Below are 13441 nucleotides of genomic sequence, written 5' to 3' on the forward strand. Positions count from 1 at the left end.
TATTTCCACACGATGACACACAGAACTATCAAATCCATAAAGAGTTTAATTTCCCCCTTGATGACAACATCGTCAGCCTTAAAGACACCATCAATCAGACACAAACCTCTAAGGTYCACCGTAGTATGTCCATAGACATTCACTCTCATCTAAGAGACCACAGAAGAGCTTCCACATTGAAATGCAGTACAAATCTATCAGCTAAGCACCTCCATCTGAGGKACTTTTATAACAATTGAAAAGTTATCTTTCACATCTCAGTCATAAATTCACCYTGCTCAAAGGCATATTCAATGTCTGTTTWGTTTTTTTACACATCTTCCAATAGGTGCCCTTCTTCGCGACGCTTTGGAAAACCTTCCTGGTTTTTGTGATTGAATCTGTTTGAAATTCACTGCTCGACTGATGTGTGGGGTACAGAGATGAGYTAGTCATTAAYAAATCATGTTAAACACTATTATTGCACACAAAGTGAGTCCATGAAACATATTGTGACTTGTTAAGCACATTTTTACACATTGTTTTGAACATATTCAGGGCTTGCCATAAGAAAAGGGTTGAATACACATTGACTAGCTTTTCCTTTTTAATTCATTTGTGCAAATTTCAAAAAACATAATTCCTCTTTCACATTATGGGGTATTATGTGTACGCCAATGACATAAAGTCTTAATGTAATACATTTTTAATTCAGGCTGTAACACAACAAAATGTGTAAAAAGTCAAGGGGTGTGAATACTTTCTGAAGGCACTGTATAAGCATACAGCACATCATCGTGCTGATCGGTCCCGTGTGGCTCAGTTGGTAGAGCATGGCGCTTGCAACGCCAGGGTTGTGGGTTCATTCCCCACGGGGGGACCAGGATGAATATGTATGAACTTTCCAATTTGTAAGTCGCTCTGGATAAGAGCATCTGCTAAATGACTTAAATGTAAATGTAAATGTAATCATCTTCAACATAAGAATATTACTGCTAGTGGATCTCTGGTATCTGATTCACTCTGACAACACAAAGCCACGACAGATGGTCATGGATGGTGCGATATAGGCTCCTTTAGAAAAACATTCACACAACACAGTGAAAGTAGGTGTATGTCTCTATATGTTTGTGCCACTGAGGCCTCCTGAGGTCAACTCACCCTGGTCTGTGATTCTACAAATCCTCTACTGTGAGATCGGGATAACCAGCAAACAGCAGTCTGACAGAGCAATTATTATAAGAAGGAACAAGATATTGTTGAAATAAGGTTTGTTTTTGGTCAGATCTGTTATGGGTGACTGCTCAGACATAGGAGAGGGCACACAAATGAAATTGAGAGCTATGTCCCTAGAATTATGTGTTGTAACAGCAGCTTCCTTTCAGGCCTTGGTATTCAACCTCAACAGAACCTTGACTTCTGATACTGCGGGAGCAGGAGCAGTGCTATTGGACCCAACCTATACTCTACTCTGCTCTCCTGTGATGCATGGCTGCATGAGCAGAATCAATGAGAGGGCGTTCAGGCAGAAACAGAATTATACCAGCTTTCAGGAGGATTTTGCAGGCCACAGCTGTGTGGAATTGACAGGTGGCAACGATGCCAATGTTTCGAAGTCAATTACACACACACGAKCAACATAGCTGAACAGGGCCACAACCACACCCAAAAAAATGTCCGTGCAGAAAGACTGAGTTCATCTATTCTGCATTAAGATGACTGTCAAATGATGCCAGGCAGAGATGTACGAAGGACACATCTTCCTCCTGGCGCACTAGGGCCAGTATTTACCCCAGATAACCATTTCCCACTTCCTCTACATTAGATGTTAGTCATTCTCGTCACACACACACACAAACACACACACACATACACACATGCATCACCACTGAGCACCTCTGGACACATTCCTGGTTTACTCACATATAAATCATAGGCTATTCTGAAATGTCCTTCAACTTCTCACATTTTCCACAGTTCCTTTGGTTAAAACCATTGTAAGAGAAGCTCATAGAAAAGCCTAAGAATGGCTTGCTGAACATAACATAAGCAGATATTTCACAGCTTATTGCATTACAACAGGGATGTCAAACTCATTCCATGGAGGGCCTAGTGTCTGCTGGTTTTTGCTTTTTATTTTTAATTAAGACCTAGACAACCAGGTGAGGGGAGTTCCTTACTAATTAGTGACCTTAATTCATCAAGTACAAGAGAGAAGCGAAAACCTTCAGACACTCAGCCTAATGTGGAATGAGTTTGACACATGCTTTACAAGAATACCTGCCCACACAATGTGTTCTGCAAGCAAAATGTAAATMTAGACATAAAATATATATAGAAAAATAACAGATTGCCAAAGTCAATATAAATGCAAAGTAACATAACAATAACCACCTTAAAGAAACCCAGCACTACAAACCTGCTGCAATCCCCTGGAGATGTGTGCATGGTGCCATCACTGACAGCTCTGTATAGGCTTGATTTCCCCCACTTCAAATGAAACGTGGGAGAACAAACTGAATGAATAAGTAACCACAAACAACATGTGCCACCATACACAGCAAGTGCAAAAAGTAATTGAACGYAATCAGAGTAAATCTCCACAGAAGAGACTAGCATTATCCATGACACATTGATTTAGTGAACCAAGAACAACAACCCAAATTCCTCTAGTCTTTTGACAGGACTATCGAGTAGAGGAGGGCCAGAGGGGTTTGTCCAATACAGAATCAAAATAAACAACAGTGTACATTTTATAATACGCATTGCATCGCTGGACGAAGGAATATGGTGGCTCAAAACAGCTTGGATGAAATCCAGTATTCAGAGTGGATCGGCTTAATATCAGTCCCCAACAGAATACATCAATGCCATCCTAGCAAGGGAACAKAAATAAGGTCATTGGAGAGAAAAGCCTATCAGAACATCAGCTTTGACAAGCATCGTTCGCCCACTCTTCCTTTCAGAGCCACTAGGCTTTGATAACAGACTACCCTTTGTGTGGCCCCTATTTGACACACCCATTGAGCTGTTGATAACGACAAAGTTACATTATTCAAGTCAACTCTCCTGTCACTCTTTTCAGCAGCTATATTTTCTTTGCAGTCCTTTAAAAACAATAAATATGTGAGACGGAGGGAAAGGGAGATGAAAACACCTCGGCAGTTTTTCTTTTTGCATTTTGTATGAATTATACAATAGGAGCACACCCTCGTAATGAGTTTCGGGGCCATTTATTTGACCTTCCCCCTTCTTTATCAACGATACTCCGCATTTTTCCACGGTTGGAGAGAAGATTACCTAGCCAAGGTGAGTGAGTCTGTGTGTGTAATGACAGCAGGAGAGCCAGAGTGAAATTGCACAGGTAATACATTTAGAGTCGAGAGAGGTGGGAGGTGGGGAGTAGGGAGGAGGGGACATAAAGTAGGCCTGGACAGTTAGGAGAAGAAAAACGCTCAATCCCAGAGCCTGAATCCTTTCCCCTGTATGTTGATATTCAGAGCAGTGCTCACCTCTTGTGGATGATGTTTATGGATAAGCTGATGAATATGTATTTGCCAGATTATGAGCTTTTGCCACCAAACGACATTCCTTTATTTATCCAGATAGAAGTCGCTGACCTCCTCTGTTGACGCTCACCCTACTTGTGCCCAAATTAAATCKCTCCACTTTMCCTCCTTGACTGGTGATTCATTCTGAAGGAGATGCTGCCACTGCATCGTATTACCTATGTAGAAAACCTGCAATTGAGGGAAATTCAATATGCTTTTAACATACATTTAGCCTCAGCAGCATGGGTGTCAGATTCAAAATCTATGTTTCACCCAGGAGAAAGAAATTAACATCAAATCATTTAAGTCCGTCTTTCAGCTTATAAACCCTACTCTTTTACTTCACAACCAAAAGCAAATGATTTTGGCTCTCACCAGTGCTGACTAATAGGATTTGTAACGGCAGATATTAGATCGCATCAATCTATCTCCATACATCTTCAAACTGCATAGGAGTAACGTACATGCTGTGAAAATGATAAAGTGCTATTTAGACARTGGTATTTGTTTGTTTATGATATTGCAGTTCTCTCTGTGGAGGAGATTAATTCGTATAAAAATAGCATAGAATTGAATAGCCATGCAATACATTATAGATAATTAGTGTAGTGGTGGACGTTTGAAGAACTAACCCTATTTAAGATAAAGCAGCTGCATTTAATGAGATAAGCCCTTGGGTAATCTGCCATACTCTAAATTCCTGAACTTGGCCTTACACCATTTCAATAGTCAATATAAATGTTGAGTATGATTTGCATTAATWTGTCCACCATTCTCTCCACTTGTAACGAGCCTGTATCTAATGGCAGGCTGGAACCATCAGTCCTAAAGGATAAGAATAATCTTCCTCTTCTAATGATAAGTAAGTGCAATTTCTCTTCTTTGCTTTTTTGTTGTCATTGGTAAGTAACCTATAGTATCTCTTTTTTATTTCCTGGAGTAGTCAAAAGAGCTGGGCCACCGAATGGTTATCTTGATAAGAGTAAGCCCTGAGCTAGCCGCGCCGAGACAGCCTCCAATGAATATCAAGTGACATGAGTCAGAGTGGGAGCAGCTCCGGGGAAAAAATGCTCTTCCATTAGAGTCGCCTTCTTCATTTAAACAGCCATTTCTTCACAGCACACTGGCCAGAGGTGAGGCGGGGGGCGCTGACATACACCCGCTGTCGCTTGCCAAATTAAAAGAGGCTCCGGCCTACTTTGGTGAATACTAAACATAGCTTGGCTCGCTCTCTATGCCACTAATTCATTCCCTCCGATTGGACTTTCACAATTTGCCCACACACTGCAAACTCCCCGCAAACCCTGTTACATGGGTGGGAGAAGTCGATAACTTTGAATCATTTGATAAATAAGGCTTTGGCATGGGCTTATTTACAGGTGTTAAGAGTCATTGGTGCGGACAAACTTGGCTGCAGCAGTGGCAAGGATGCTAAAGGACTCTCTCCTCCAACCACCCCTCCCTCCCTCCCCCTACATCTCCCTCTCCCTCTCTCCCTCTGTGCCAGCCTGTACGCTGTATAATCGGACCCATTTGGGGCTCATTCATCAATGCTGGCTAGTCTCCTCCCCCCACACACGCCCACTCACTGAAGGGACCAGGAGATGTAGGTTTCCCACTGTATGCTCTGCCACTAATGACTAAATCTGTCATTTTCAATGTTATGAGGATTTCTGTGCATTCTGCCTACAACTCCATCATGGCTGATTAGTTCCGGTGAGCTAGATCCAGTGTGAAATAAGCTCCTCGCTTTCAGACTCGACCTCCCTCACTCTCTGTCCCCTCTCTCTTCCTTTACAGTACCTTCTCACTCTCTATCTCTCACTCTTTCACCATGGCCCTTGATTATTGCACAGACTACAATGTGAAATAATTCATACCATAATGAAAATGGTTTGAGCCAGCCAGCTCGACTCCTCACTATTTAAATAATGCATCATTCAATAATTTCCATTCAATGTGCCCTGCTGTCCAGCTTCTGATGGTTAATGGTTGCATATTAACTTTTTCTTGCAACAAAATAGGATAAGTTAAATTGGATACCTTCTGAAGTGAACACAATTCATTATCTATTTGGAAAACGTCATAATTGCTTCAGTAAGGGGACAAATTTGTATTATTACTAGTACAAAATATATGCCAGCTGTGTAGACCCTCATTAACACTTGAACTTAATTATTTACCAGGTAAATAATGGAAGCACTTGAGCAAATGAGGGATACAAATGAAATCCTCACAGGTGTGGTTCCTAAGTTAATTAAGCAATTAACATCCCATCACAATTAGGGTCATGTATAAAAATGCTGACCATAAACTTAAGCATGAGAATAGCGTGCTATTCACCTGCTATTCGTTTTGATCGTGTGGAGATCTAATAATATAAGGTGTGGCAGAGGTGTGTTTACAGATACCTGACCTTGACTTAATTTCCTAATAATTCCACAACCTTTACGCGGGAGAAAACCATGAATAAGGTCTCGTGAACCTACCAGTTCCAAGTTGAAAAAKCATAGACTTCATTTTTCCCAATAGAAATAACACCATTCTCCTTGCAATGTCATTTACAACTTGATAAGTTATATTGAGTAATCTGTTCGGATAAGGGATTTGTAAATATAAATTGTTTTAGATATATTTGATTTTATATTCGCTACAGACAAATGTGAAACCAGTCATATGGCAGTAAACTGAAGCTTATCAATATATATATATATGTATATAAACTTTATGAAATGTCATTATGCWGAATTTAAATTGTACAGCCTAACTTGCAGGAATGGGCACTCTCGAATGTCTTAATTATAGGCAACCCTGACTTTCTCTGTTTCCTGTTTCTATCATGTGAAATATTAGCCACTATCCGTACCAACCGTCAGTGGGCCTAATCACAACACATATTCAACTTCCAATTTACTGTTAGTTCCCTTCAGTTGGTATAGCCTACATTATCATGCCATTTAATTACATTGTTTTGTTTACCTTCATTTGCTTCCTCTGTAAACAATGTCACAGCCATGTGGTTGTTGCGGAGGATCATTAGTAACCGTTGTTAATATTAAAAAAGGACAAGTAGGCTAATTAAATCGTTATGGAGCAAATCGCAGACCAAGCGTAACAGTTTGAACCCGACTCATGGCGCAATACTTGGCTGTGTCAGTACACAGTTCCACGGTTACTGCAGGCAATAGATGAGGCTATATCCTACTATTGTAGACTTTTCTCCCTATTATAATGTTAGTACACTAATCTTCCAACATCACAATGGGTTAAATAACAAAATATTCCGAATGAATCAAACCACCGTTTTCTATCTTTCGCGCGTAAAGGCTCTCCAAACCTGCTTTTTATGATTCATTAATACTTTCCGAACCCTAAATAATCTACAAGATCAGAGTATTTTCAAATATAGCAATAGGTGCTGAAACGGAGATGAAAATACATATATTTAGATGGCTTTCTTTCATTGATCCCTAATATTCTGAAACCATTCTCTCGATATATTCAAACTAAAGTGTACACAATTCTTTAAAGGAAAGGCTTAAGATAAATGTACTGAAAACCATATTGAATCAAAACTCCACGAGAAAATCTGTTGGCCAGCAAGAGGGAGGGTTTTCAGCCGTTGAATTACAATTATTCAGCATGTGCAAGGGAACCATGCCTGCAAAGCCCGTTACGCACCTTCATAAGGTAAGTCTGAATACCAACTACTGAGAAGTGCGTAAGAAAGGCATAATTTCCAAAGTCTGAATGAATGCCCTATATGCTTAGGCATGTGTGAACAAAATGGTTGAAATGGAAGTATAAAATCTCTATGGCACAGACACACACTCTAAATGTGTCACGTTCCTGACCTATTTTATGTTATTTTTGTATATGTTTAGTTGGTCAGGGCGTGAGTTGGGGTGGGCATTGTATGTTTTGTGTTTAGATCACTGTTAATCAGCCTTATATGGTTCTCAATCAGAGACAGGTGGTTTACGTTTTCCTCTGATTGGGAACCATATATAGGCTGGCTGTTCACACTGTTTGTTTGTGGGTGATTTGTCTCCTGTGTTTGTGTCTGCGCACCACACGGGATTGTTTCGGCGTGTTATTTCGTTTATGTAGTCTGTTTCCTGCTCGTGAGTTCTTCGTGTCTTTTATGTAAGTTCCATGTTTCAGGTTTCGTCTACGTTGTCCGTTTGTTATTTTGTATTTCAAGTATAGTTCGTTTTTGTTCTTGTTTAAATAAATCATTATGTCATCACACCTCGCTGCGCATTGGTCTACCGATCCTTCTCTCCTCTCCTCGTCCGAGGAAGAGGAGGACGACACCCGTTACAGAATCACCCACCAACCGAGGACCAAGCGGCGGGGAGAGCTCAACAGAGCAATCAGGACTCGTGGCTTGGGAACAGATCTTGGAAGGAAAAGGACACTGGGCGCACATTGGGAATATCGCCGCGCTCGTGAGGAAATGGAGGCAGCGAGAGCCCAACAGCGGTGGTATGAGGATGCAGCACGTAAGAGAGGCTGGAAGCCCGAGAGCTCACCCAAAAATTTCTTGGGGGGGGGGGGGGGCTAAAGGGAGTGTGGCGAAGCCGGGTTGGATACCTGAGCCAACTCCCCGGGCTTGCCGTGGAGTAAGAGGGCGTTGTACTGGTCAGACACCGTGATGCGGTAAAGCGCACGGTGTCCCCAGTACGCGTGCTTAGCCAGTGCGGGCTATTCCACCTTGCCGCACTGGGAGGGCTAGGTTGGGCATCGAGCCGGATGCCATGAAGCCGGCCCAACGTATCTGGCCTCCAGTACGTCTCCTCGGGCCGTGTACATGGCACCAGCCTTGCAGGTGGTGTCCCCGGTTCGCCTGCATAGCCCAGTGCGGGCTATTCCACCTCGCCGCACTGGCAGGGCTACGGGGACCATTCAACCTGGTAAGGTTGGGGAGGCTCGGTGCTCAAGAGCACGTGTCCTCCTTCACGGTCCGATAATCCGGCGCCACCTTCCCACCCCAGCTCAGTACCACCAGTGCCTACACCACGCACCAGGCTTCCAGTGCATCTCCAGAGCCCTGTTCCTCCTCCACGCACTCTCCCTATGGTGCGTGTCTCCAGCCCAGTGCCTCCAGTTCTGGCACCACGCACCAAGCCTCCTGTGCGTCTCCAGAGCCCTGTACGCACTGTTCCTTCTCCCCGCACTCGCCCTGAGGTGCGTGCCCTCAGCCCGTACCTCCAGTTCCGGTACCACGCACCAGGCCTAGAGTGCGCCACGAGAGTCCAGTGTGCCCTGTTTGTGTTCCCCGCACTCGCCCGAGGTGCGTGTCCTTAGCCCGGTACCTCCAGTTCCGGTACCACGCACCAGGCCTATAGTGCGTCTCAGCCGGCCAGGACTGCCGTCTGCCCAGCGGCGCCTGAACTGCCCGTCTGCCCAGCGGCGCCTGAACTGCCCGTCTGCCCAGCGGCGCCTGAACTGCCCGTCTCCAGCGGCGCCTGAACTGCCCGTCTGCCAGCGGCGCCGAACTGCCCGTCTGCCCAGCGGCGCCTGAACTGCCCGTCTGCCAGCGGCGCCTGAACTTCCGTCTGCCATACGCCGTCTGAACTGTCCGTCTGCCATGAGCCTGCAAAGCCGCCGTCTGCCATGAGCCTACAGACCGTCCGCCAGACAGGAGCCGCTAGAGCCGTCCGCCAGACAGGAGCCGCTAGAGCCTTCCGCCGACCGGATCAGCCAGACCTTCCGCCAGATCGGATCAGCCAGAGCCTTCCGCCAGACCGGATCAGCCAGAGCCTTCCGCCAGACCGGATCAGCCAGAGCCTTCCGCCAGACCGGATCAGCCAGAGCCTTCCGCCAGACCGGATCAGCCAGAAGCCTTCCGCCAGACCGGATCAGCCAGAGCCTTCCGTCAGACCGGATCAGCCAGAGCCTTCCGCCAGACCGGATCAGCCAGAGCCTTCCGCCAGACCGGATCAGCCAGAGCTTCAGCCAGCCATGACGCCAGAGCCGTCAGCGAGCCATGACCGTCCAGAGCCGTCAGCGAGCCATGACCGTCCAGAGCGTCAGCGAGCCATGACCGTCCAGAGCCGTCAGCGAGCCATGACCGTCCAGAGCCGTCAGCGAGCCATGACCGTCCAGAGCCGTCAGCGAGCCATGACCGTCCAGGACTCACGCGAGCCATGACCGTCCAGAGCCGTCAGCCAGCCATGACCGTCCAGAGCCGTCAGCCAGCCAAGAGCGTCCAGAGCCAGCCAGCCAGATCCGCCAGTCATTCTGGTGTTTGCCCCTCATTCTGGTGTTGCCCCTCATTCTGGTGTTGCCCCTCATTCTGGTGTTGCCCCTCATTCCGGTGTTGCCCCTCATTCCGGTGCTGCTCCTTATCCTGATGATGCCCCTTAATTTAGGTGGGGTTATTTGGAGGGTGGGCATTGTGAGGGGATAAAGAAGCGGGGATTGAATTATGGTGGGGTGGGAACCACGCCCGGAGCCTAAGCCACCACCGTGGTCAGATGCCCACCCAGACCCTCCCCTAGGCTTTTGGTGGTGCGTTCGGAGTACGCACCTTGAGGGGGGGTTATGTCACGTTCCTGACCTATTTTATTGTTATTTTTGTATATGTTTAGTTGGTCAGGGCGTGAGTTGGGGTGGGCATTGTATGTTTTGTGTTTAGATCACTGTTAATCAGCCTTATATGGTTCTCAATCAGAAGACAGGTGGTTTACGTTTTCCTCTGATTGGGAACCATATATTAGGCTGGCTGTTCACACTGTTTGTTTGTGGGTGATTGTCTCCTGTGTTTGTGTCTGCGCACCACACGGGATTGTTTCGGCGTGTTATTTCGTTTATGTAGTCTGGTTCCTGCTCGTGAGTTCTTCGTGTCTTTTATGTAAGTTCCATGTTTCAGGTTTCGTCTACGTTGTCCGTTTGTTATTTTGTATTTCAAGTATAGTTCGTTTTTGTTCTTGTTTAAATAAATCATTATGTCATCACACCTCGCTGCGCATTGGTCTACCGATCCTTCTCTCCTCTCCTCGTCCGAGGAAGAGGAGGACGACACCCGTTACAAAATGTTTGTAAGAGATAGTCCAGACAGCACAAAGCCGCTCTCACCGTGTTTAATCTAACAATAATTAATTAGAGAAAAAAAACACTCAATTTGTTTCAATGTAATTCCACTTGGTAACCACTTAGAATCAATGAAAAGTCTGACCTTAAAATAAGGGTCAAGACAATCAATTATGCAGTTATCTTAGACCTAAGTCACACACAGTCTCTGACTCTCTCTCCCTCTCTCTCTCTCTCTCTCTCACACAAAACACACACACACACACACACCACACACACACACACACACACACCACACACACACACCACACACACACACACACACACACACACACACACACACACACACACACACACACACAGTCTTGTACAACTAACCTTGTGTGGATGCAATTCAGTCCCATTCAAAATCCTATTTTCCCTAACCCTAACCTGTACTCTTACAATTTTTCTTCTTGTTCCCACAAGAATAGTTAAAACAGGTCCACATGCACACACACACACACACACACACACACACACACACACACACAGTCTTGTACAGCTAACCTTGTGTGGATGCAATTCAGTCCCATTCAAAATCCTATTTTCCCTAACCCTAACCTGTACTCTTACAATTTTTCTTCTTGTTCCCACAAGAATAGTTAAAAACAGGTCCACCACACACACACACACCACACACACACACACACACACACACACACACACACACACACACACACACACCACACACACACCACACACACACACACACACACACACACACACACACACCACAGACACACGTTATGCCCTGTCTGCATAGCAATACACTCGGAAAGTCCCAGCCTCAACCATACTCCCACAGTGACTAAACTTTCCATTGAATTATTTTTTTCTTCTCAATCTTAGTTTTTTCAAGTCAAACCCTCGACTTCGAGAACTGCCACTGGCCAGTCATTGTTATTGTTTCCCTGAAACCATGTGCGATTATTATTATTTTAATTCTTCTAAATTAACTATCCAGGCTGATTTGACATTGGGCGCTATGATGGAGCTGCACTATGAATGTCATAGGTTTTGTCAAGTTCCTTTCCCTTGCAGCTCCACTTTGTAATTGAAAAGCCATTTCAGAATAAGATGGGTTAAGGGGGCTGACCGGCTATGTTTGCTGCATTCTGAACACTGCCGCTTGGGGAAAATGGGCGTTGAGTGGCACTGTTCAACTTTATCTGACACATTATCAAAGCAGGGGCTCGCAAAACCCAGATACCAACTGAACCCAGCAAGTCTCCCTGGATGCATGTATGCTTGTGTATCAGCTAAGTTAGAGTAAGATAAAGTAGCTGGATTTTTACATTGGCTCTTTTGAAAACGCCTGTTAATAGCCTGCCAGACAGAATTGAAAGGTGCAGGAGAAAAAAATGAGGTCAGTTTAGTATCAATGTCATATCTGTGCAAATCCATTCAGAAATCTCAGTCGAGGCTGAGCAGATTCACTTTCTAATGGCTTCGGCAGACATGCACATTCCTGTCTGACCCTCGATCTCTCTCTCTCCCTCTTCCTCCATCTCTCTTTCTTCCTTTACCTCAGTCTTTCTCCCTCCTGCAGAGGCCCCCAGGTGCTGCTTTGCTTGCAGAGCGAAGGCTGGTGATAAATGGCCACATCTGCCTGTCTTTAATGCCAAGTGCAGCTCCAGCTTCAGTCCCTAATGTAGCCACACACAGTATCACAGGGCCACTTATCAATCCATACAAACACCCAGGAGACTCAACTCAATCCCCAAAACTAAGATCTCACATTCTAGTCAGGCATGTAATTGCTCATATTAAGTGCAAGTGGTAGTCCAAGTGCTGTACTYTTTAGTGGCTTGTGAATGGGAAAAGGAAGTCAATCTGTATGCCCACCTCAGCATAACCCCTGATCATTCACACCCACATTTTTCAAGGATTTAAAAAATATACAGCCATCAGTATGAGCTACTGTACACCTGCCATATTTATGGGCCTAACAGGTGAGCMTTTACATTTTCTATCAAGTAGTGTCTGACTCCGCCCTTTAGCTATTTCTATGGCAACCTGCCGAGCCTTGAGCAGGAGATGGGAGCAGATCAAGGCACCAAGGACGAGGGTACAAGAAACGTCAGCGTTTCCMCCAAACACAAATCTAACTGTGAGGCATGCAAGCGCCTCCTCCTTCAAAGCCACGTTGGCAAATTGTTTTTGAAATGCTTTATTCAGGTGGACGTGCTGAGACCAAGGCTGCTGCACCTCTCTCGAAACAACAGCAGACACTGGCTGTGTCTCAATATCCATACTAGCGTACTACATACTTAAACTGCATGCTATGTACGCATTGTCGCATACTTTTTAGCACGTACTGTTTTAGTAAAAAGTATGCAGTATGCCACAGCCACAACGCAGTAGCAGCTCCTGACTGGCTGAGTAGGTGGGGCGGGACCAAGTGCGGGTGGATTTTTCCAAATTCAACAGACATGCATAGTATTAATCAGTCTGATAATAGCTTGTTTCCTATTAAATTATTTTCTCTAAACTATGAATAGAATAGGAATGGAGTTATAGGCCGACTCAGGCTGGTTACAGGCAGACTATCACATTAGACCTATACCGTAGCCCATACAGCCAATCTATCCTATTTAAGAATGACAGAATACAGAAAGAGATCATTTAGTTCCATTTCAACATACAGTATTCATCCGTGAAACCAAGGTGCTGTAACATACAGTACCAGTCAAAAGTTTGGACACACTTACTCATTCAAGGGTTTTTCTTGGTTTTTACTATTTTCTACATTGTAGAATAATAGTGAAGACATAAAAACTATGAAATAACACATATGGAATCATGTAGTAACCAAAAAAGTATTAAACAAA

The sequence above is a fragment of the Salvelinus sp. IW2-2015 genome, linkage group LG15 (assembly GCF_002910315.2).
Source record: "Salvelinus sp. IW2-2015 linkage group LG15, ASM291031v2, whole genome shotgun sequence".
In the NCBI taxonomy this organism is placed as follows: Eukaryota; Metazoa; Chordata; class Actinopteri; order Salmoniformes; family Salmonidae; genus Salvelinus; species Salvelinus sp. IW2-2015.